The 27,915-nt window shown below is 33.6% G+C and overlaps 1 pseudogene; it reads left to right on the plus strand.

Annotated features, from left to right (window-relative positions):
- LOC128162321 (plasminogen-like) overlaps positions 1 to 27,915 on the plus strand; it is a 47,680-nt pseudogene that overhangs the window by 18,816 nt on the left and 949 nt on the right.

The raw sequence follows: 27,915 nt of genomic DNA on the forward strand, positions 1-27,915 counted from the left end.
TCTTACGGATCCAATTGAGGGTCAGCTCAAACTTAGTGATGACAAGTCCAGTATTTCTTTCTCAAGCGGTTTTATTAAGCGTGATCGTATAGTTACAATTACATCAGCTAATAGCAGCCCAAATCAGGAGTCTCTGAATTTCTATAAGCTGTATCTCTCTAAATCTGAAAATCTCTCTATCTTAATCTGTTCAACATCATTTTACATGGGTATATATAACATTTAACATATGATGGACAGTTCTGACTAGTTCGGCCCATTTACGACGATCATGAGTGAACATTTAGTGTTCAAAATTAAGATTAATATTTTATTTCTAAATAAAGTAACAAAACTGTCAAAACTGCCAATCAAAGAGTCTGGATGCAGGATTTGAGTCTCCGAGTCCTGGGTCTCGGAGTCCCCCACCTAGTATGAGGCATCACTTACTCACAATACGTTCATTCATACACGGCATAAAAGGTTACAAAGGTTAATATATAGAATACACAATACATGACTCAATAAAGAGTACTAGAGCTATCGTTGCAGACACAGAATCGCCAAATATGTCACATGTTGTTAAACTCTCAATTTGGATTTTATTATGCCCGTATTATGCACCTGGTTTCATAACATCATTTAGGAATACTACGCATTGCTACAAGAGTCACAGAGTTCATTCTGTCAATTATCATTAACACCATTCAGTGCGCAGCATCTAGGTACACATAAATATCATAGTGACCATTATGGAATACTAGCAATTCAAGGTCATAGCATGGCTATCTGTTTATACAGTGTTTACATAAATGAAATGCTGTTTTTAGATTTCAATTTAAATTAATATAAAATTGTAATTGCATTTTCCATGTGGGGTTTCTTACCGTTACTTTTTATTTAAATGCCCTGGAAATTTTTCTGATTTGTTTTTTTTTTTACATAAGATCTTGATGATATGTATGCCGGTTCTGTTTATGCTGTCAGAAGAATAACAGGACTAAGACACTTTTTAAAAGTCAGGATGCTGTGCAATTAATGCACCTTGTGTGCTCATTTATGTAGCACACATAATGTTCAAACTCCTAAACAAGAAATTCCCGAGTGCAAGAAAAAATAGGTCACAACTAGATTCGATCTCGTTGCGAGCAACGAGTGGGTCTTCCGTCCAATTTATGAATAGATAAGATTAAACTTATCAATTCAAAGATAAAATCGTAGATCTAAGCGAAAAAAAGAGAAAAAAAATTTGCGGCACTCGAGGCTTGAACCCGGGTCGCCTGGGCCATGTCCACGACTATAACGTCTGAGCTACTCGGACTCTCGCTTCAGGACTTTGACGCTTAATATCTCGAGAATGCCTTGATCGATTTTAAAACTAATTACATATTTTTAATCAGCAAAAGGGTCACTATAAGGTGTAAAAATTTCAAAGAAAAAAATTAAAAAATAAAAAAGTCGAAAAATTCAATTTTTGAAATTTCCTTCCGGTGACGACCGGAAGTGACGGCGGACATTCTCTTGACCGAGGTACATTAGGAAAACGCTAGATCTATCATCTCTGAAAATTTCAGCTCTATATCTTTGCTCGTTTTTGAGAAACGTGACAGACAAAATTGACTTTTAAAAATCGTAAAACGACGATAACTTCCGACCGGAAGTGAATTTTCAAAATCAGTTGCAGCGGTATAAATTTCAGATAACAAGGCTTTAGTCCTGAAAATTTAAGAGAAATCGAGTGTGCCATCTCTGAGAAATCGCCTGCACAAAATTTGAAAGACAAAAAAAGAATAATATTAACTAGATTCGATCTCGTTGCGAGCAACGAGTGGGTCTTCCGTCCAATTTTTGAAAAGATAAGATTAAACTTATCAATTCAAAGATAAAATCGTAGATCTAAGCGAAAAAAAGAGAAAAAAATTTTGCGGCACTCGAGGCTTGAACCCGGGTCGCCTGGGCCATGTCCACGACTCTAACGACTGAGCTACTCGGACTCCGCTTCAGAACTTTGACGCTTAATTTCTCGATAATGCCTTGATCGATTTTAAAACTAATTACATATTCTTAATTAGTAAAAGGGTCACTATAAGGTTTAAAAATTTCAAAGAAAAATTTTAAAAAATAAAAAAGTCGAAAAATTCAATTTTTGAAATTTCCTTCCGGTGACGACCGGAAGTGACGGCGGACATTCTCTATACCGAGGTACATTAGAAAAACGGTAGATCTATCATCTCTGAAAATTTCAGCCTTTTATCTTTACTTGTTTTTGAGAAACCCGACAGACAAAATTGACTTTTTAAAATCGTAAACGGACGATAACTTCTGACCGGAAGTGTTTTTTCAAAAATGAAAAAAAATGTATCAGCTTTAGATAAAAACACGTTTATATTGAAAATTTGAGCGAAATCGACCCAGCCATCTCTGAGAAATCGTCTGCACAAAATCGGTAAGAAAAAAAAAGAATAATAAGACTAGAGCAAAGCTCGTTGCAAAGCAACGAGTGGGTCTTCCGTTAATGTCGGAAGTAAAGCTGGAAGTTCCTGTGAGAAGCAGAGCTCTTAAACCAATAACAAGAGTAACTAGAGCAAAGCTCGTTGCAAAGCAACGAGTGGGTCTTCCGTTAATGTCGGAAGTAGAGCTTGAAGTTCCTGTAAGAAGCAGAGCTCTTAAACCAATAACAATAGTAACTAAAATAAAAAGATGAAAAAATAAAATTATTCCTGGTACGACTAAACAAAATACGAATGATTTTAAGTACGACTAAACAAAAACCTTTCCGATTTCAAGAACGACTTAACAAAAAAAATTCGAATGTGTTTAAGTACGACTTTTCAATTATTTTTGGTACGAGTTAATTTAACTTTGATCATTACGCTATTTTTTAAATCAAAGACGCGGAATCAAAATTTCCGGAAAAATCAATTTTTAAGCCCCGATATCTCTGTAATGCATCGTCTGATTTTAAAACAGTTTTCAGTGTTAGATTCAGCTTAATAAGCTCTATAAAACAAATTTTTGATTTGATCTGAAAATTCATTTTTTCGAAAAATTTGTTTTACTTCCGGTTTCGACCGGAAGTGACCGATTTTCATTTCGAGCCTTATTACAGATGTAAATCGACCAAATCATAACCATTGAAAATTTCAAGCCTCTATCTTAAAGCGTTTTTGAGAAACGCCGCGGACAAAATGCCTTTTTAAAATTTCTAAAAACGACGTCAAGTCAAAACGGAAGTGACATTGTCAAGAAAACTTTAACATCTTTGAGGGATAATAGTGTCACATTATCTCTGAAAGTTTCATTAAAATCGGTTGGAAACTTTTTGAGTTATAAAGCCGAGAAGGAGTCAGAAAAAGAAAGAAAAAGTATAATAATAACTAGACACGATCTCGTTGCGAGCAACGAGGAGGTCTTCCGTGTGTTTTAGAACATGAAATACATGTACGACATTGGTTTTGCTATTTAACGGCTAAACGTGATTTAAAATATAAGACAAAGGTCTACATTCTAAGGGCCAGATACTATTTTGTTTTAGATGTATGAGCTTTGGTTGAAAACATTTAGATCTCTAATTCGAGGGGCAGCCTCTTTTTCCTCGTATCAAATGAAAAGTCATTTACTTTTAAAGATAGTTTTTTCAACAAGTGTATAGAAATTTGTTACCATTCTTGAGATATTTCAGAAAGAGCGTTCAAGGGGCCGATCCCTTATCTCCTTATAGGGGTCGTTTAACGAAATTTTGAAGAATCCATATTGTTTAGTAGATCATTTTGAGTATCTTCTCTTCTATACTGCATTTCAAAATATTTTTCCTTTCTGAGATATTGGTGATCAAAGTTTTGAATTTTGAACTCTTAAAAACCTTAATTACGTATCACATTATAAAATCATGACACTGCTTGGATACATAACTGTAAGATAAACATATTTGCTTCTATATTCTTTCACAAAATATATCTCAGTAAAGGGGCTATAGATGAAAGACTTGAGAGCCCTTTGGTCCCCTAATTTGAGGGGCCAGCCCCTTTGTCTTGATATCAAATAAAAGGTCTTATAAATTTTAAAAAAAAATTAACATTATATGTTTTAACAAAATATTATTCAGAAAAAAGATAAACAAAGAAAACCAGAAAAAATTATGATATTTGTTTAATCTCAATATTTAGGTCAAGGCGAGCTTCGGCGCTTTTTGCGATCGAAATGTTTTTAAACCTTCATGCACAATTTCAATCTTCCGTCTACCATCACTGAAAATTTCAAGTGTATATCTGCTATAGTTTAAAAGGAGTACTGCCGACAAAATACCTCTCTGAAAATCGACAAAACGACTATATCTCAAAACCTGAAGTTACGTCATCATTAAAAAAAATTTGCAATACGCTTCACGTCGTCATCTATAAGATCGACAAGTTTCATAAAAATCAATTGAGTAGTTTTCGAGATCTTGCGTGCACAAAATTGGTAAGAAAAAAAAATAATAATATAGAAGAATAGGGAAAAAGGAACAAAGCAATAACAATAATGTTTTCCGTTGGAAACGGAAGACCTTAATAATAAGAAAAATAGAATAATAGAAGGGTCTTCCGCTGAAGACGGAAGACCCTAATAATTATAGAATGTTTTTGTCTAAATCTTAATGTACGAGTGTTTTCAACTTGTACTTCAGTCCAACAACCCCTTTATTTTGAATATCTTAGTTAGACAGTCAAAAAAAAAAATGGAGAGAAGGAAATAGACAGAAAGAACAAATCTTGGCTCCGGCGAGATTCGAACACACAGCCTTTGCAGGTGTCATAACAGTATTTCATCGTAGACTGGTCCTCTGTCTCTATCATACGAAATATATATCGCGCATATCAGACAGGCATTGCCAGTCTATATTTCATCATCGAAGGTTCACGTCAAAACATGGCTGACGCGAAATAATTCCCGATTTTCTCTTTGAATTTGGGGCGTTTCCGCCCGGGACAGGAGCTGAATTTTTGTATGAGATGAAAAACAACGTGTAAGATGTCTCACTACTCAGGTTTGGTAACAGTGCGAGGTCATTTGAAATATTAATGCGTGTTTGTGTCTGGAGGGGGATGAAAAGGACCGAGCTTGATTTTCGTCGTAAATAAATCGAAAGTAGAATTTTGAGGTGTGGATTTCGGATTCGGTTAACGACAATTAGGGGAAGTCCTAAAACAATGACTGATGCATTTTACACATGTATTTCAGAGTAGAGATTTTTTTGTGTCGTTTACTATTATGTTTGACTGTTTTATACATGTATCAACAGGATTGATAAAATTCTTATAAATGTAGAAATAACGAAATCAGTAACACGTAAATTTATTCATAAAAAAATTGATGACTGTAATTTCCACAGTTCTAACATTCATAAGTAGTTCACACGCTATCGTAGATACAGACTAAACGGAAAACAAGAAATATACATGCAACAGAAATATTACGCGGCTGCTTACATCCCTTGCACTGTGTAAATTTTAAGTCCCCATACAGGCTATACTCGCGGCTTGATATCGGAAATTTCTTCTTAATTGTTCAACCCGCTGCAAATTTGGCAGAAAAACAGAATGAGGTCCGAGGTACATTTACACAAAATTTCATGAGGATTGAGTGAAGGGCTCGGGAGTTAGAATTTTTTTCTACAGTACATGTCAAACACGAAAATTAAAACTCAAATGCCAAAAAGTTCATTACTCTGTTAATAATGAACGAATTGGTCTGGTAATTAGTACGGTAATCTAGAATGGTACTAAGTTGAAATTAAAGGTCCGAGATCAAAGATCAAGTAAAATCGGGCCAGAAAAACTAAATGATTTTATGAAGGGTGGGGGGGGGGGGGTGGTCGGTGACTTCTATATTAAATGGAAAATACTAAATTCCCAATATCACTAGAGTTTGAGATACATGCTTGACCTTTATTTTGCTATTTACCAGCTAAACATGATTTGGAAATAGAATGAAAAATCCTTTAATCTTAAACAGACTCTTTTCTTCAATTTCTATATCCTCTTTTTCTTTTACAAATAAATCATAAATGTATTGGACTTCTCGCCCTTGTTTTGTTTCTGATATATGTATAAGAGCTTTGATTGAAACATTTAGATCCCTCTTATCATGTAATTTGAGGGGCTAGCCCCTTTTTCTTGATATCAATGAAAGGTCCCTTAATATTAAACACATTTTGTTCAACAAGCGTTTAGAAATTTGTTACTGTTTTTGAGATATTAGGGAAAGAGTGTTTTAGGGGCCGACCCTTTATCTCCTTATAAGGACCATTAAACGAAACTTTGGTGGTTAAATATTATTACGAATATTATTCTGAGTATCTTCTCTTCCATGATGCATTTCAAAATATTTCTCCTTTTTAAGAAATAAATGATCAAAATATTGGACTTCTAGCCCCTTTAAAATCCAAATTATGTAACATATCAGAAAACTTTTAACAAATATAGGTAGATAACTGGAAGATAAACATTTTTGCTTCTATAATACATTACAAAATATTTTTCATTCAAGAGATATAGATAAAAGACTTTAGACCCCTCTTGGCCCCTAATATGAGGGGTCAGCCCCTTTTGCTTGGTGTCAGTTGAAAGATCTTTTATAGATAAATTTTTGATGCTCTACATGTGTTAGCAAAATATTGATTAGAAGAAAGATATTCGTGATCAAATCTCAAATTTCGTAAAAATTGTCAAAAAAATTTCACATCAACATTTTCAGTTCCGGGCGAGCTTCAAGGATGATGACTTCTGGTCAAATCTAAAACAAGCAAGCAAATCTACCATAACCACTCTATCTTGCATATAAATTTCAAGTCCCTAACTATAACAGTTTTTGAGGAGATGCGTGGACAATATCATGTTCCAAAATACATGAAAAAGGGAGATAATTCAGAAACGGAAGTGAATTTTCAGACAGGAAGTAAGATGCAAAGAGATATTCACCTAAGACATCATCCCTGTAAAAATCATTAAAATCGATTGAGAAATGGCTGAGAAATTAAGGGTGACTACCAAGAAAAAAAATAATAATATAGAAGAATGAGAACGCGTAGAAAAACAGTAAGGTCTTCCGCTGAAGACGGAAGACCTTAATAAAAAGAAACCGAAGAATAACAAGAGGGTCTTCCGTTGAAAACGGAAGACCCTAACTAAAATAAAAAGATGAAAACATCGAATCATTCCTGGTACGACTTAACAAAATACGAATAATTTTAAGTACGACTTAACAAAAACCTTTCCGATTTCAAGAACGACTTAACAAAAAAAAAAATCCGAATGTGTTCAAGTACGACTTAACAATTATTTTTGGTACGAGTTAATTTTACTTTGAACATTATGCTATTTTTTAAACCAAGGACGCGGAATCAAAATTTCCGGAAAAATCAATTTTTAAACCCCGATATCTCTATAATGCATCGTCCGATTTTCAAACGGCTTTTAGTGCTAGATTCAGCTTAATAAGTTCTATAAAACACTTATTTATTTTTGATTTGATCAGAAAATTCATTTTTTCGAAAAATTTGTTTCACTTCCGGTTTCGACCGGAAGTGACAGATTTTCATTTCAAGCCTTACTACAGAGGTAAAACGACCAAATCATAAGCATTGAAAATTTCAAGCCTCTATCTTAAAGCGTTTTTGAGAAACACCGCGGACAAAATGACTTTTTGAAAATTTTAAAATTGACGTTACGTCAAAACAGAAGTGATGTTGGTAAGAAAACTTTAAGATCTTTGAGGAATATTAGTTTCACATTATCTTTGAAAGTTTCATCAAAATCAGTTGGAAACTTTTTGAGTTATAAAGCCGAGAAGGAGTCAGAAAAAAAAAGAAAAAGTATAATAATAATAACTAGAGCAAAGCTCGTTGCAAAGCAACGAGTGGGTCTTCCGTTAATGTCAGAAGTAAAGCTGGAAGTTCCTGTAAGAAGCAGAGCTCTTAAACCAACAACAAGAGTAACGCAAATAAAAAGATGAAAAAATCGAATTATTCCTGGTACGACTTAACAAAATCCGAATGATTTTAAGTACGACTTAACAAAAACATTTCCGATTTCAAGAACGACTTAACAAAAAAAATCCGAATGTGTTCAAGTACGACTTAACAATTATTTTTGGTACGAGTTAATTTTACTTTGAACATTACGCTATTTTTTAAACCAAGGAAGTGGAATAAAAATGTCCGGAAAAATCAATTTTTAAACCCCGATATCTCTGTTATGCATTGTCCGATTCAAAAACGGCTTTCAGTGTTAGATTCAGCTTATTAAGATCTACAAAAAGCATATTCATTTTTGATTTGATCAAAAAATTCATTTTTTCGAAAAATTTGTTTCACTTCCGGTTTCGACCAGAAGTGACAGATTTTCATTTCGAGCCTTATTACAGAGGTAAATTGATCAAATCATAACCATTGAAAATTTCAAGCCTCTATCTTAAAGCGTTTTAGAGAAACGCCGCGGACAAAATGACTTTTTGAAAATTTTAAAAATGACGTAACGTAAAAACGGAAGTGACGCTGTCAAGAAAACTTAAACATCTCTGAGGGATAATAGTTTCACATTATCTCTGAAAATTTCATCAAAATCAGTTGGAAACTTTTTGAGTTATAAAGCCGAGAAGGAGTCAGAAAAAAAAAAAAAAGTATAATAATAATAACTAGAGCAAAGCTCGTTGCAAAGCAACGAGTGGGTCTTCCGTTAATGTCCGAAGTAAAGCTGGGAGTTCCTGTAAGAAGCAGAACACTTAAACCAATAACAAGAGTAACTAAAATAAAAAGATGAAAAAATCGAATTATTCCTGGTACGACTTAACAAAATCCGAATGATTCTGAGTACGAATTAACAAAAATCTTTTCAATTTCACGAACGACTTAACAAAAAAATCCGAATGTGTTCAAGTACGGCTTAACAATTATTTTTGGTACGAGTTAATTTTACTTTGAACATTACGCTATTTTTTAAACCAAGGACGCGGAATCAAAATTTCCGGAAAAATCAATTTTTAAACCCCGATATCTCTGTAACGCATCGTCCGATTTTAAAACGGCTTTCAGTGTTAGATTCAGCTTAATAAGCTCTACAAAACATATATTCATTTTTGATTTGATCAGAAAATTCATTTTTTCGAAAAATTTGTTTCACTTCCGGTTTCGACCGGAAGTGACATATTTTCATTTCCAGCCTTATTACAGAGGTAAATCGACCAAATCATAACCATTGAAAATTTCAAGCCTCTATCTTTAAGCATTTTTGAGAAACGCCGCGGACAAAATGACTTTTTGAAAATTTTAAAAATGACGTTACGTCAAAACGGAAGTGACGTGATCGAGAAAGCTTTAACATCTTTGAGGGATATTAGTTTCACATTATCTCTGAAAGTTTCATAAAAATCGGTTGGAAACTTTTTGAGTTATTAAGCCGAGAAGGAGTCAGAAAAAAAAAGAAAAAGTATAATAATAATAACTAGAGCAAAGCTCGTTGCAAAGCAACGAGTGGGTCTTCCGTTAATATCAGAAGTAAAGCTGGAAGTTCCTGTATGAAGCAGAGCCCTTAAACCAATAACAAGAGTAACTAAAATAAAAAGATGAAAAAAATCGAATATTCCTGGTACGACTTGACAAAATACGAATGATTTTAAGTACGACTTAACAAAAACCTTTCCAATTTTAAGAACGACTGAACAAAAAAAATCCGAATGTGTTCAGGTACGACTTAACAATTATTTTTGGTACGAGTTATTTTTACTTTGAACATTACGCTATTTTTTAAACCAAGGACGCGGAATCAAAATTTCCGGAAAAATCAATTTTTAAACCCCGATATCTCTGAATTGCATCGTCCGATTTTCAAACGGATTTCAGATTCGTGTTCAGCATGACCAACTCTTCAAACCTCGTAAACATTTGAAATTGAAACCAAAAATTCGAAAATTCGAAAATTTTAAAATACTTCCGGTTTGGACCGGAAGTGACGGAAACTAAATTCCAACCTTATGTCCAAATAAAAACGATCAATGCTTCAACACAGAAAATTCCAAGTCTCTATCTTAAAGCGTTTTTGAAAAACGCCCTGGACAAAATTACTTTTTTAAAATTTAAAAATTGACGTAACGTAAAAACGGAAGTGACGTTGTAGTTGAAAATTTTAAAACTTTGAGGCACAATAATGCTTCATAATCCCTGAAAGTTTCATGTAAATCTGTTGAAAACTTTTTGAGATATTAAGCTTTGAAAAAGTCAGAAAAATAAAGAAAAAGAAAAATAATAATAATGAAAAAGAAACAATAGAATAACAAGAGGGTCTTCCGTTGAAAACGGAAGACCCTAATAATGAAAAAGAAACAATAGAATAACAAGAGGGTCTTCCGTTGAAAACGGAAGACCCTAAAAAGAAACCGAAGAATAACAAGAGGGTCTTCCGTTGAAAACGGAAGACCCTAAAAAGTGAAAAAGAAACAATAGAATAAAAGAAGGGTCTTCCGCTGAAGACGGAAGACCCTAATAACACTGATCCACGGACATTCCATTCTAGTTACATGTCACATTAACTACTGGTGGGAATGCATTATTCTGAGATCCAAAATCTTCCTCCATAAACACTGTTTAAAATGACAACTCTTTACATTCCTTTCAAGTTTCCATTCACATTTTGATGATGGCATTTTATCCCTGTTACTACACGTGTGTAAAAATGCAACGTGTCTCACTGACGGCAGCATCAGTGCTGCCCTCTCTTAGATGCTTAGAGATAACCCAGCAGGGAGGTTATGATTTTAACAATATGGCAGCGCTCATGGATTGCAAGAATTAGTTATTCTAAGTGGTATATCTTTTTACTGAGGAAAGCTCTGTCTAAACGGTTTTCAGATATCATTATACACATCAAACATACAAATTTGAGCCCTTGATAATTTTTTCATGTTCACTTCCTTTAAGGATTTCAATTGTATCTCTTTTAGCTGTGTATGTTTCTATAAAAATCGTCAAAATGTGATGGAAACAGTAGTTTTTGACAGACTATAGTCTATAGCATATTGGGGCTTGAACAAATTTAACAACTAATAAGATCAGAGTCCAGACAAAACAATATATGAAATGACAAGCCAGAGAAAGGGCATCTACTGATCTATAACCCCATTAATATTGGTTTCGCCTTCCAAACGGTTACACCGTAAAACATATTAATCTGTAACGTTAACATACATGTAATACCCTACCATGCTTACTGCTTGCAAATGACAGGTTTAGATCACAGGGAACTGGTGTATGGTCTCGTCTTTTTTTTTCTCAATCCCTTTTTATGACATCCGACATCGGTTTTTATTCGCAAAATTAGTCATACACAAATGATATCCATTAGTTTTTGTCATTCCAACTTGTTTGTTTACATCGAGATTTGGGGAATTACCGGAAATCGGCACGAGTATGTCGTTAACTATATGTTTGTAAATGATTAAAACAGTAAAACCTTTTGATATAAATGTTGATATAAATGAAATGTTATGCAAGTTCATAAACTTACACACATTTTATAACTGTATAACCTGAAATTAAGCAAATAAACCGTCGCTGTGGAAATACGACAGCTCATCGCCAGACGACAGTTCGCGTTGCGCAATGAACTTGTTTTGTCAGGTTCACATATCCTTGAGTACACGTAATACCGGTATATTATTCCAAAAATATTTTTTTTTCATTCACCAAGGCATTGAAACAATATTTATATAAATAATTGATTGTATTTGCTTTTAAACAACTTAAGGTGACATCTGTCGATATTAATGTGGATTAAAGTACTATATGATTGAAAATATTTTCACCGGTTTAGAATTTTCTAATTTTACAATATTTAACCCAAAAAATAGCTTTTAAAAATATTTGTAAAGGTAAAATTTATAAACCCCCAGTGGGATTCGAACTTTTGACTTACAGGTTCGTAGTAAACCCTCTAACCCACTGCGCTACGGAGTTAGGTGACCATTTTTGGAAAGAAACTACTAATATAATTACACTTCATTTTATTTATTTCGTTAAACAATACGTCACAACATGGAAGTGTCCCATACCACCTTAATGCATGAACTGACCAAAACGAGTGTTTCATTTTTTAAAGCTTTTTTTTTTATTGTGGATTAAGTTTCGTAAGGCTAGTATTCGTAGATCGATATTTCGCATAGGTTGATGAGTACAACATTACGTGGAATTAATGTATGGTAAATATAATGATAACTCATAAGTTGTTGTAAATTGAAATTTATAGATGATAGTATCAACAAGATCCATTGAAATTGAGCCAACACGAAAGTCATTGATTCCAAAACTTCAGTCTACATGTATTTCCTAGAGTTAGATTCAGAGTGATGTAACGTTCCATCAGAACTCCCGCCCCTCGAAATTCATTCGATAACAATCATTTTGCAATATGTTACCAAGAAATAAAAACATATTTATACCGATATACATATACATGTATAAAGTATACATTCTTTTTGTTTTATGTCATGTCTTTCATGATATGACTAAAACTCATTCATATATTCTTATCTTAACCCCACATTTTGTTAGATCGATAGAGAAGATAGCAGGAAAACGGATCAATTACATTGAGGTGATATAAATTATGTAAAATCACCTCAATATAATGTAAAATATGTTTTTAAAAATAAAACGACATAATAGTTTAAATGTTGATAAGACGATAAAAAGTATGACAGTGTATGTTATAACAACACAAAAGTAGGTTCCGATACGCTTCCGTACCTAAGTTATAGTTGGGATACAAGTAATTGATTGTCAATTAGTGAAATATGTATTTGTAGACATTTGAATTTCTTTACCGGGAATGATTATGCAGGCCCAGTTTTGGTGATTTTCAATATTTTGCAGGTTTTTAGGGGTGAAATTTCATGGAATTGCCTGTATGATGCAGTAATACAAGTACTTTCTGTATGATGAAAGAATATTTGTTTTTCATTCTTCATATAGGATTTAAATTTGTGAATGTTAGGGGTTCCACGAAACCCCTGAAAATTATGCTTAAAAAACCCCAAAGTTTATAATTATGAAGACCAGGAAGTTTTCTACAAAAATTGTAAATTTCATGTCCACCAGGGTAGGGGTTCTGTAACTAGCACGGGCCACACCAGTCATATATAGTTGAAATGTATTTAATGCTTAAACTAAATTATATGATCCAACGGTAGGGGTTCTTAACGCTGTTGGCTCATAACTAAATGTGCTCGAGCATTTGTTGTTTGTATAAAGACAAAAATGTAGTAGTGAATCAAATTTTATTAAAATCTAAACAAACTTTTACCATATAGAACTGCAAAAAAAAGTCATTAAAAATAGTTTTGTGACCGAAAGTGATAGATCTAATAATTATACCCGCACTTTCTAAAGAAAGTTCGGGTATATTGTTGTTACCCTGTTCCGTCCGTCCGTCCGTCCGTCCGTCTGTCACGTTTTACTTTCTCAAACTGCTCTTACATCTTATAAACCAGCTAACTGAACTCTTGGAGTTTGATTTGGGGTATCATGTTGTTTTGTAAAAAGGTTTCAAAAATTCTCTGTTAGTCCTGGGGGTCAAATAATTGGTAAAAAATGACGTTTTTTCACAAAAAACCTTCTTCCTCGAACTCCTCCTACATTTTCAAAAGTAGACAAATCATCTTTTGGAATATGTTTTAGGGTATCCTATAGATGCGCAATAAGGTTTCGGAATTTTCAATTTTGTCCTGGGGATCATTTAATGGCTAAAAAATGACGTTTTTTTTTACAAAAAAACTGGTTTAAAAAACGTCATTTTTTTTTGGCAGTAGCCAAATGATCTTCTAGAATATGATTGGGGGTGTCATATTGAGGCATGATCAGGTTCCAGAATTTTTTTTTTAATTAAGGGGATCAGTGGGCAACAAAAAATGACGTTTTTTGGCAAAAAAAAAATGGTTCCCAGAACTCCTCTTACAACTTTTGGAGTAGCTACGTCATCTCTTGGGATATAATTGGGGCTGTCCTATAGATGTGCAATAAGGTTTTAAAAATTTAAATTTCATCCTGGGAGTCAAATAGTAGCAGAAAATTGACGTTTATCACTAAAAAAAACAAACATTGATCCAAGAGCTCCTCTTATGATTTAATGGATAGACAATCATATCTTGGGATATGATAGGGACTGTTCTATAGATGTGCAGTAAGGTTTTCAAAATTTCAATTTCATCCAGGGAGTCAAAATGTAGCAGAATATTGACGTTTATCACTTAAAAAAAAACATAGATCCTAGAACTCCTTTTATGATTTAATGGATAGACACATCATATCTTGGGATATGAAAGGAACTGTTCCATAGATGTGCATTACGGTTTTGAAAAATTAAATTTAACCCTGAGGCCCATTACCTAGCGGTACATACCTTTTGATGCCCTTTAAGGATCAAGAATATATATGGTTAAGGGGTGGGGATCTCAACCGTTTTCGAGATATTCGTGCACTTCCTGTTCAAGGGGGGTCATGACCACCCCCGGGGCCCATGACCTACATACCGTTTGATGCCCCTTGACACAAGGAACAAGAATATATAAGGTTTAAGGGTGGGAATCTCAACTGTTTTGAAGATATTAAGGGACTTGCTGTTTGAGGGCGTCAGGACCACCCACAGGGCCCATGACCTACATAACATTTGATGCCCCTTGACATCAGAAACATGAATATATATGGTTTAGGGGTCATGATTATAACAGTTTCTGAGATATATGGTAATTTCAAATTCCTGGGGGGTGGGGATGACCCCAGGGGTCAGATCTAATAAACCCTATATATTGCCAGTAACAGCCAATATATGATTATGAAAACCCTATTTTATTATCTTTGTCCGTTTTCAAGTTACCATTTACAATAGAGTCTATGATTCTTCCTACAAGGTTCAATGTTAGACCCCACACCCTTTTGACACCCTCCCCCCCCCCCCCCCTCCTCCCCCGAAAAGTGGTTGTCTAACCCAAAATGAGAAAAATCAAACCAGGGTGCACAACTAGATTTGCAGGCCTATCATATCCTAGAGTTTTGTACAATTATGTTCAGCCATCTCTGAGAAACAAGTTCAGAGCGGGAAAGAAGAAAAAGAAGATTAAGAATATATACATGTATTAAGAACCGTACAAAAACAATAAGTCTCCAAACTTCATTCAGGAGACTTAATAATTAATAAAGATTAAATAGAGATAGGATCATCAAACATCAATAATTTAAAGATAATTGACAATTTCTGATTCTAAGGGGGTCAGGATGACCCCTTAGGGTCATGACTTACATGCCATAATGATCTGATGCGCCTGCATGACCTAAGGAGGAATAATATCTTTGGATTAAGGTGGGGATCTCAATGGTTTTTATGATATTTGATAATATAAGATAATGGAAGAGCACTTGGGATCATGACCTACATACCATCTTAAATGCCTTGAACAAAGAAACAATAATATAATATGTACATGATATATGATTCAATTTAAGAACCCAGATATAGATCAATCATCTGTTTTGTAATACTTCCTATGTATATATACATGTACATGTATTAGTTTGTGTTTCGTTCTATACTATTCATGTTCATGACTGTAGTATGGCTTAGTCTTATTTTAAATTACATTAAAAAATTGTCAAATATATGACTTGGAACCCCCACTCCCAAACAAACGCAAATATAAACTGTTCTCCCCCCCCCCCCCCCCCCCCCCCCCCCCCCCGCCCCCCAGATCTCAGAAGTTAACAAAATATACAGTGTATCATATCATTTCCTATTTCATAAAGGCGGGGGGGATGGGCTTAAAGACAACACCTGGGGGTCATTAATGTACTTTACACCAGTTGATGCATCATAATGACTTTAGAAGATATTTTGTATTTTCCTGTTTCGTGGGGTCAGAACAGTCCCATAAGGTCATGACCTACATCGTATTTGATGCATTATAATACATTAAGAAAGAAATACTCCTTCCTTCCTATTATTACTCATATAAAAAAATATAAGTGTCTACACTTACTTACATATGTAATACACAAATTTAATAAGAAATTGTTTATACAGGGTCAATGCAATATGGGGTCAACTCAACAGTGCATGCAGTCTGACACATGAAAAAATAACTTTTGCAACTAAAATGACAGAAACTTTACAAATGCGATAGGATAGGTAACGATGATAAGCTTATTTAAATATTAAAAGATGATGATACAGTATGCTGTCAAAGGGAGATTACATTTAGAAAGTGAAAGTAGAACTTATATACATGTGTATGTATGCTGGCAGGAATCCCATGCTGGCATCTTATTATATTGTGCTACTGCTACTACATGTATTATGCTTACCTAAATTGGTCAACATCATAATGATAATCCTATTAAAACACAATAATGAATTCCTTTAGCTGATCTTAACTACCGTAATCCTTTTCTGCATACGGAAAACACAGACATGTATGTATGGGTGTTGCTAAAACGCGGAACGGAAAACGGAACGGAATGGAAAATATCATCACGTTTATCGCTTAAAAAGGGTATAGACTGGGCAGAAACGATTTACTTTGTATCTTTTATTTATATCTAATGAATGATTATCAACATGTTGCTATCTTATTAATATTCATATGAATGTCTATCAATTATAGCATTATATTCATTCGGCTTTAGTTGAGTACGAAACGGAAAAATCAAATGTATACGAATTGTGAAACATTAACATGATTAAACGAGCAAATTAGCTATAACTTTTTACTTATTTCTTTTATATGGTATTGCTGGCATATTAGCGTAACGTACGCAGTTAGTGAAAGCGTTTTATGCGTGTTTTGAGTATTTTTATATTATTTTCAAATATGATGTACATGTATATACTTACATCAAAATTGAATTTTCGGTGTTCTAGACGATCTTTTATCATACAGACGATACAGTATCATTGAGATGGAAGAAAAAACTGTAGGACTGACGACATTAAAAAATTAGAATACAGTAAACATTAAAATACCCGGTAATTTGTGAAACTAGTCATTTGTGAAACTAGTATTTTTAGCAATGCAATTTTGTTTACGTTTGCATTACAAAGCATGCAGTTGTTTATTCCAGCAGCTATATACATATGATCCGAATAGAAAGCTCTAGACGTTGCCTGGTTTGATTTTCCGATTATAGGTAGCAAGGGACAGTTTCGAATAAAGTACCCGTCAATATTTTTGTAAAATTGAGAATTGCTGTACTTGAAGGCTTATGAGTGTTGCTAAAATTCATGAAATGATTTTTAATGATTATCATTAGTTAGAGGGGTGTCTCTTGTTGAAATTGATATGCAATATGTAGGCCCCATATGTTAGGTACATGAGAATCAGAAGTAAAATGCGAAACCTGCGGCTATGACTGTTGTGCTGACTTTACACAGTGAAATTGCAAGTTACAGACGGGAGGTAAAATAACACGAAATGTAGGTGGATGGGACATTGTAAACTATACACCGGTAAGTTTCTGACATGTGATAGTGCAACATGCACGCGTTACGGAAGGTCAACCCTCTGCAGGGAATTAGCTGGGGGAGGTCTAAAAAGCTGAAAAATCATGAAAAATTAGCAAAATATGAAAGGGTCAAAATCTCATAAAAACCAGTATGTGGAGAATTTTACTGGTTTTGACTAGTAATTTTCTTCAGAAATTGGTGACTGGCCTTATAAAGAGTGAATTGAAGGTATTTGTGCTGAATGGGAACTAAGGAAATTCTAGTTACAGAGTTCCGAAGACATGCATCCCTTGGCTACAATGAACCGTATCAAAAAAACTGTCCCCTGCCACCTTCAAGACTACATGGTATTTTCATATTTCTCCTTTAAGTGTAATTTTGAGTGGATTTTGTACCATAAGTAATACATTTTGTGAAAATGGATGATTTTCTTTGCTATAGATGTCATTACATGATTTATTAGCTAAAATATTCAAGGGGAGTAACTCCCTCTTAAGTGTGTAGAATGACCACCACTAGAGTAAATTGGCTAAGAGAGTAGGTATTTCCTATCCTGATGACAATTAATAGGCTTAAGTTAATTACTGAGATAAGAATAAATACTTTAAAACAGTTTTTATCGATTAAATCATTAAATTTATGAATTTGCAGCCATTTTGCTGTCTGATTTTATGAAATAACATTAAGCCACCTGACTTATATCACCCAATATTTTTAAAACAGCATATTTTTATTTCAAATGAACTTAACATGTAGACAAATGCAGTTATCAAAGTATACAATATGTCAAAAAACTCAAGTTTTTGCTCCTACCAATAAAAAAATGGTATTTTAGATGTATTTACAGAATTGAAAAAGACACCCCCTCGTTCCAATGGACTCCATTACCATTACATGTAGGATATGTAAATGTACATTTGACCTTGAAATAACATCTGCTATGATAATTACTCTTGAAATGAACAAAAAACAACATATTTTTACCCTTTTATTGTATAAATGCATCAAAAATGTAGAAAAACATGAAAAATTTGAACATTTTTCATGGAATTCTCAACCGTCCCCAGGTACCCGGATGTCTTTGAATTTCATTTTAATTAAACGCACACATCACACTCGTAAGTCTTACTAATTTAGCAAAGTTAAAAGGAGACTAGAAACCAGAATATATAAGATATCCACTAAATATGATTATAGGCTTAGTTTTTCATGAAAACAAGAAATCACATGTAGGGCGACATGACTTTTTGTGAATGAAAATGCTACAAATTATCCATTTACCAAAAAAAGATCAATTTTAAATATCAGTGATGGTTGTTTTCAAATATGTGTAAGAAATGACTCAAGGAAACTGCCACAAGTTTCATAATATTAGGTTAAAGTGTTCAAACTAATACTTCTTGTGAAAATCAAAAGATAGGGGGAGGGTATACATGTAAGGGTATTTCTAAGTGATGTGATGCTTTTATCATGATAATATCAAGCAGATGTATGTAGTATTGAATAAGGTTTCTTATTTAAGGAGGTTGAACAACAGTTGACCTCTAAAAGGTTAGGTAAAGATGCTTTATTGATGGAGAGCCCTGTGAATCTGTGTTAAATAGAGGAAAGTGGAAATGGTGGGTTCACTTAAATGGCCATATTTTTCTTAAACCTCAATGGAATTGGCAAAATGTGGTGTACTTTTTTTCAGAATAGCATAAGCTTTTTAATTTTAAGACAAGATGACTTTTCAGAGAATGTTAGTGTATGTTAAAGGTAGCAAGGGACAGTTTCGAATAAAGTACCCGTCAATATTTTTGTAAAATTGAGAATTGCTGTACTTGAAGGCTTATGAGTGTTGCTAAAATTCATGAAATGATTTTTAATGATTATCATTAGTTAGAGGGGTGTCTCTTGTTGAAATTGATATGCAATATGTAGGCCCCATATGTTAGGTACATGAGAATCAGAAGTAAAATGCGAAACCTGCGGCTATGACTGTTGTGCTGACTTTACACAGTGAAATTGCAAGTTACAGACGGGAGGTAAAATAACACGAAATGTAGGTGGATGGGACATTGTAAACTATACACCGGTAAGTTTCTGACATGTGATAGTGCAACATGCACGCGTTACGGAAGGTCAACCCTCTGCAGGGAATTAGCTGGGGGAGGTCTAAAAAGCTGAAAAATCATGAAAAATTAGCAAAATATGAAAGGGTCAAAATCTCATAAAAACCAGTATGTGGAGAATTTTACTGGTTTTGACTAGTAATTTTCTTCAGAAATTGGTGACTGGCCTTATAAAGAGTGAATTGAAGGTATTTGTGCTGAATGGGAACTAAGGAAATTCTAGTTACAGAGTTCCGAAGACATGCATCCCTTGGCTACAATGAACCGTATCAAAAAAACTGTCCCCTGCCACCTATATATTGGGACTATAGTCTGTCGATCCCAAAATATTCATGCAGCACATTTGGACGATTTATAATGGAAAATGTTGACATCTTTTCTCCATTTGGAAGTAACTCAGAAGACCTTGCACAATTTTTCAACACTATCATCCGGGTCTGTTAAAATGCAAAACCCCGTAGACTTCTTTATTTTTTGCCGTGTATTTATACCAGCTGATAAGCTAGAGAGGACGTTTTAAAGAAAGAATAATGAGAATGTTTAATGCTTCTAAAAGGGAATCGCTTGAACCCTGAGGTATATATAAATATACAGCAAAAAGTGAATCGAGGATATTTTGGGACAGAATATAGTGGTCAATGCATGTACTGTTAATTTTGAAGAAATAAATATTCTTGAATAAATAATCTAATACATGTATTGCTAATCTTTCAAAAAAAATTAAAAAGGTACATAAAGTATATCGTTTTAGCATACTTAACAAATCTATGAGGTAAATAACATTAGATAAGATTTTCCGTTTTCCTTCCGTTCCGTTTTCCGTTCCGCGTTTTAGCAACACCCATGTATGTATACACGTGAACCCATCTAATCGAAGAGCTGGGTAAAACTAGTACCCGCTAATGAGACATGCAAACCTGTGTTGTGTACGTAACTTCAGACAAAGATCAGTCATTTGTAACATGCATGTATTTTTATGACCTATTCTTCAAATCCACTTGCACTATTTTATTAGGTAAATAACAGCTTTAAGGTGGTGCAGGACACCTGCATATTGTGATGTACATGTATACTTCCTATTGAGATAAACAATAAAGTATTTTGAATATTGATTAAATATTTACCCCCCAAATAATGTTACCTAACATTGAAGCGCAATGGGTTAGAGCGTTTACATGTCTGTAAGAGCATTGGGGTCCAAGGTGTATTTTTGATAATTTACGAATTTTCATGGGGAGGGGGGTATGGACCCCTCACTCCCACCCCTTCTCTAAATCTGTGCACACGATGATGTTCATGTAGGCACACAGAAGCAAATCTTAAACCGGCAACCGCCACGGGGAGGGGGCATAATTTAATTTTTTATTTTGTTTTAAATAATTATATAGACCATTATACTTCCTATGACATAAAATGTTAAGATTATTGATTAACTGAAAATTCACTGCAAACAGTTCTACCCCAAATTGCACATAAAGTGCTGCTCATGTCACGATGTGTATTATCATATGGGCAGGGATCTCATCCTTCAGTTATGAAAATTATAATTTTTAAATGTATTACCGGAGTTTGCATGTAGCCTTCATTTTTAATTAAACTGGTACAAAACAGTGTTGTTTAGGGGCAAACACATGGTGCGGGTATTACTGTCTAATGACAGCATCTAGTTATCATTGGTCAGATCTTAGGAGAATATAAGATCTTATGACAATCTTATGATGTGTCTTATGATAGATCATACGATAGTTTTGTGAAATCCAGCCAATAAAGTTTTCTTCTAATTTAATTCAACGACTTTTCTGGCTTTTCCACAATTAAAATGTTATATAAGGAACCACTGCTTTTACCGGCAGTACTCAGGATAAACGTGTGTTTGCTGAGGAATATAACAAAAATATGGTCTTTTATGAAATGTTTAGATTCAGTCAATTTCACAGTATTTTTAAAATCCGTTTCCTATTCCCTTTAATTTGATTTAAATAGATATTTTAAAATTTTAAATGGTCATGATTACGGTTTTGTTCAAAATTTATTCAGTCAAATGCTCTTCAAATGATAAAAAAAAAGTTCCGAGTGTCATTTCTAGAGTTACACAGAAGATCTAGAACTCACTTTTAGTTAAAATAAAGGATTTTGTAGTTAAAATTTGGTATATACATGTAAACTGTTTCTATTAAATTGTGTCTTTATAGTCTATGTGTTAGCTATTACAAAGAGCAGTTTGTTAAAACTTCTTACGACGGTCCACAGCATCTGTCTTTAATCGTTCATTTCTTTCTATTTACTGCCCAGTCAATAATCAGTGTCTCTAATAGTATAAAATTACACGTTATACCATTCCCTTTCCTATTTTTAGGAATTAACACCACAACAAGGAGAAGGCGGGAATTTGACGTGCCCTAGAGGACAAATGCGTGTTTCGCATTCCACTAACAAATCTTCCTGCTTCATATCACGTGAGATGAATGACGGTCCTTTTATGCTCGCTACTGAGTATTTTTTTAGTATTATAATATATTGGCGCCAAGTTCTCTACATTTTCAATGACTACTTTTATAATATGTACGTGATGTGTCTTCGAACTTTTGATTTGGTAAAAATTTCTATTTTACCCAAAAACTTTTACATCCTACGGTATTATTACGTTTTATTGAATCTAAGTTCATAATTTCTCCTGTATCAAATATTGGTTTAAAATGGCTTACAGTAGTATTGTAAGTTATATAAGTGTCAAGTAAGATTATACATTTAAAAAATAATCAAAAGTCATTAGTAATGCTTACTTGATCCACCTTTTCCATTTCTGCACAAAAGGAGGCAGTAAGGTCTTTCCATCTGCTTCTTTCATTTGAAAGTACATGAATATACTTTACCCGTCTTCATTATAAAACATGTTCAATATACATTTTGTGGTCATCCAAATGAACTGCTATTTATGATATTTCATTAAATTATGCGCCGTGGATGCCATTCATATGTTGAGATGTTTATTGTGGCCACATAAACGTTCACCAGCGTTATTGATCAATATATTAAAATAACGATTTGCACGCCATTTTTGAGATACAATTATAGTGTATCAACGCTACGTAAATGAATGCCTGTGTACTGGGTTATTTTCGCCCCGTGATTTTTTTGTTGCCTTTCTTCACTTGCAAACTGGTTTGCCTCGTCTTGAATTATAATATAAAATTATGCAATTTCAATTCATCCAGTCATATTTGCTCGTTGACAACGAAGAAAAAAAAACTTTGGAGTATATCTCCCTGAATACAATGATTATATAACAAGCTTAATATACGAATTGTACGAATATCAACAGGGTGTGTTGAGGCGACACCCCCACCATACATCGGATACAGTGCCAATATATCAGTTGATGTATCATCTTACACTGGAAATAACACACCGGGTAACGTTGGGGAGAGTCGAAACTTCACGTGCCCTCAAGGAACAGTTGCATTGGGCAAGGAGACTATAACGTGTCTTGCTAACGGACAGTGGGAAACGCCGAGATGCCAAGGTAAATTTTAATTTGTATGGGTTTTTTGTTAGGAAGGGGGGGGGGGGGGGGGACTTAAATACGGGTAAGTTCATTTATTTAGTACTTACACCCCGTATATATATATATATATATATATATATATATATATATATATATATATATATATATGTATGTATAAAAAAAAAAAATAACAGAAAGCCGATTCAAAACTCTACCGGTTTCATTAAAATCTTCAGGAGAAAAACTCCTGAAGATTTTAATGAAACCGGTAGAGTTTTGAATCGGCTTTCTGTTATTTTTTTATTATTTATTACTTGTGTGGATTAACTTTACTTAGTTTGGATTATATATATATATATATATATATATATATATATATATATATATATATATATATATATATATATATATATATATATATATATATATATAAGAAGCACTAGCAAACCAACAACACTCGTTATCTAAAGTGTCGGATCAAAAGATACAAGGTTATAAGATGAGATATAAAAAAGCACTAAAAATAACCAACGACACGAACAATAAAGTAAAATATTGTCAAATTTTCGGGACAACCCGTCCCTTCTTCAGGACAACAAAATAAAAACTACATAAGAAAGAAGAAAAACATCTACAAAACTAGCACTAAACTAAACTAAATAATATATAAAAACTAGATAATGTTTAAACACCGGATCAAAACGTGGCAGCTACATCTTTATATTTAAGAATTCGAGCCCGAGAAAGAAAAATCCCGTCCGACGCAGCGGACGGTCTGTGAAGAAGTGCTGAAAGATAACGCGAACGAACTAACTTGCTAATTGGGGGTTGCTGTTAATTAAGTTGTACTAGTAAGATAATTCGTAGTGAAAGTTTGTAGGGAAGATTGGCCCTGTAAAAGACCACATAAATAATCATGAAAAACTAAAAACTAATGGAAGTGAAATAAAGCAAAAGAACAAAACCGATTAAGGAAATAGCTAATAATTTGAATAAATAACATGATTAGTAGTTTGTACATGGACCGAAAAAGATGAAGATGGTGATATTGCTACGAAAACAAATCAGTACTTAGTTGATGTTCATTTTGGTGAAGTCACTTAATTTGTTAATTTGCCGTCAGGGCGGAATGACTTCAGTCTATGCATCCAAAATTTTTCTTTATTTTTTCTCTCCGCATCTGTCCAGTTAGGGTTGTGATCAATGACCAAAACCATCATGTCCTCCCATTTGTGATCATCTAAATTAAAATGTTCCCCGACGGGTTCTTTAATTTTCTTAGTTTTGATGGTGGAACGATGATTATTGATGCGCCTGCGGAGGTCTCCTGTTTCCCCTACGTATTGTTTCTGACAAAATTTACAATTGATGAGATATACACAATTGTCCGTACGACAAGAAGTATTTGCGAAAATTTTGTACTCGTTTTCATTGGATGGTCACGCGTCTCTTTTTTGTCAATAGCCAATGAAAATTTAATGACTTCAAGGTAGTCGGAATCAGTATTTGGTGATGCAAACAATTTCAATGATAGATTATTTAACATTAATTTGAACAAAATTAAATGCAAAAATAGAAAGAAAATATTCTGTTCATTTCTATGAAATGCGGGAAGTAAATTCTTCTGAATCCCGATTAAAAATAATTCTACAAGTTATTACTTTGATTATTTAAACACTGATAACGGAAAACAACAAGTAATTAACACACTGAAATTTTTCTAAAATGTACACATGCAATTAATTATTATGGGAATCTATATGTATGGTACTTAATTCAAATAGATTATGATAGATACATTGTACGCCGTTATGCGGGGTGCCGGTTATGTATACGAATATTGAGACAAAAATCTAAATCATTTTTTTATGTTTTGTTCTTTCCGAAATCCGAAATATTAATGACAACTTTCTTTATTGTTAAATCCATTGATTTTTTTTCTGTGATATTATGTACGGAACATTTATTTACGCGAATGATTCAACATAAAAAAAAAAAATCTTATGTGACCTCTTTTATTTTATATAACTTTCAAAATTATCAATGTAAATAATTACAGGTTTATTTACAGTTAGTATTTTTATATCGTATTCTCTGAAACCAATAAAAAATAATAATGTGAGAAGAAAAAATAAATCCCGCCGAATACTGAAAAACCGATTTCAGTTTGTAATCATACGGATTTTATTTTTGGTATTGAATATTGTGTTACGGTAACTTTTTTCTCTGGAATTTTTATTATTTACGGGACTAATAAGAATCATGGATATTTCTGTTGAGCAATAAATATATTTATAGAAGTAATATTTTTCGCTAATTCTGTGAATAAATATTTTTTTGCTTTAAATATAAGCACCAAATTAATCTAATTAATCAATTCAATACTTATGTACATATATTTTCTAATATCAGTATTTCTATTATTTCGTGTTTTCTTAAAATTAATTCTTACTAACAGAGTCAGGGTAAAAATCCGAGAGGACCCGAATCGATCAGGATAAAAGCGTGTCCAAAGCGTGTGAAAAGCGAGTAAATCGTTTCGTGCGAGAATCGTTTCGTGTAAACCGTTCAGCGTTTCGTGTAAATCGTTTAGCGTTCCGGGCAAAGCGTGCAGCGTTTCGTGTAAACCGTTCAGCGTTTCGTGTGAACCGTTTAGCGAGCGTGTAGCGAGCGTGCAGCGAGCGTGTGGTGTAGTAGTACGTTTCAGGGACTGTAAGTACGGCCAGTAATGGGGCTAGAGAAGTCGTCTGCATCAGAGCTGTGTTTGCACAACAGACATCTGGTGTCAGAACAAGTTCTAAAGCCACCATTAGGCAGAGGGTTCTTTAGTTTGGTTCTTACCACCATGTCCTTAAGGTTTCTAGGGCGCTTGAAAGCTGCCATCGGGGGGTTTTTGAAAACCTCAACCATTTTATCATTGCTGTAAAGGATTGGTAGGTTCTTCTTTAGGACTGCATTTAGGCCCCTAAGGACAGGGTGGTAAGTAGTGACAAATGGGACCTTGTTGTCTTCGTTTTTGGGTTTATATTTCAGAAGGGATAAACGATCCTCTTTAGCTAAATCATCAATTGCATTCTGTACAGAGTGCGAGCTGTAGCCCCTGGCACATAAGTGGGATTTTAGGAGTTGACTTTGCTCAGAGTATAGTTCTTGAGTTGAACAAATACGTCTGCTCTGGTGGCTAGGCCTTTTGGTATGCCTCTAAATGTATGAGGTGGGTGGCAGCTAGACGTCATGAAATAGAGGTGGGAATCTGTAGGTTTAGTATGAAGATTGAAATCGAGTTTACCATCGACTAAAGTTGAAGTAGTGTCAAGAAACGTGTTGTTGAATGAGGAAAATTCAGTCGTAAATTTGATAGAATGATGGAAAGAATTGACAAAGGTAATAAAATCATCGAGGTTGAGGTATATGAATATATATATATATATATATATATATATATATATATATATATATATATATATATATATATATATATATATATATATATTCATTCTATTAAGATATTATGATACTCAAAGTAGTTCGTGATTTTGCACGAATACGTCGTTGCAGTATGCATTGAGTCGACCGATCCTAAAGGAGAAAATTACTGGGGGAGCAAAAACATGACGTACACCGGCAAAACGTGTCAGCGTTGGGACTCACAGACACCACATAGTCATTCCTACCAAAACAACCCGGTATGTCCAACATGCTGGTTATAAACACTACATAAAAGGAAGAAATCCCAATGTACTGTTTAAATATTTTTTTAGCTTTCTTATGGTTTTATGAATGAATGGTTCATTGCAACCAAGATTTGTTATTACATTAACATCAGAAAGTTTTGAAATATATGAAATGGAGAAAATACATAATATTCCTGTCAACCTAGACTTATCAATGGCAATTAAGGAGGCTTGAAGGCCAACAAATTATCAATAAGATCTTCATCAATTATTTCGTTTTAATACTTTTAGTCATAAACTGTCATTTATAGAGAAGAAAACTTTCCAAATAATTTAGCTTTAAAATGTGGATGTTTCTTTGTATCTTACTTTAGGTCTAAATTATAAGATTAAAATAGTCTAAAAGGGCCACGTTCGTACAAGCACAGTATTCCTTTTTTCAATCATTTACCGGTCCGCTGTTTCAGATATTTAAGTTTTCTAGTAGCAATTGGTTGCTGTTCTATAGTAATGTATTTAAAGAAAATAAAGGCGTAGTTTTAAAAAAAATCACAGAGATATGAACTAGGTTGTGTACCAACCAAATCTATATCACGGTAGGATTTTTAAAATCGCTGTTAAATACTAATATAAACGTTTGAAATATGTAAATTGTTAGAACTATTAGAATAACCGTGTATTTATGTTTAAAATAAAGCAACCGTCAAACGACCAGGGCGTGCGATGATCATTATGATGTAAAAAGTATGACCATTTGACCTGTAAAACGTTCACACAGAAATGGACGTTTCTGATTTTCTCCATAAGTTCACATACATAATTTCATATTGTGCATGAACACAAGAGTATATTGTTATCCATTTGTACGTCAGTATTAATATGATATTATACTTCTAAAATCTTTTACCGATCACTATATTATTTTTACTTAATGAGTTACAGTTTGAAACAAAAATGTGAATAGAGTTAGATGTAACGATTAAACAATAATATCAATGGTTGCTTGTTTCAATTTGCAACTGAGCAATATCTCTCTGTGCTATTAAAAAAAATTTGGAGTATAGCAGAACTAAATTGATATTATTTGAAATCGGTATATCAAATGTTTGATAAACCAAGCTATA

The sequence above is a fragment of the Crassostrea angulata genome, chromosome 9 (assembly GCF_025612915.1).
Source record: "Crassostrea angulata isolate pt1a10 chromosome 9, ASM2561291v2, whole genome shotgun sequence".
NCBI lineage: Eukaryota > Metazoa > Mollusca > Bivalvia > Ostreida > Ostreidae > Magallana > Magallana angulata.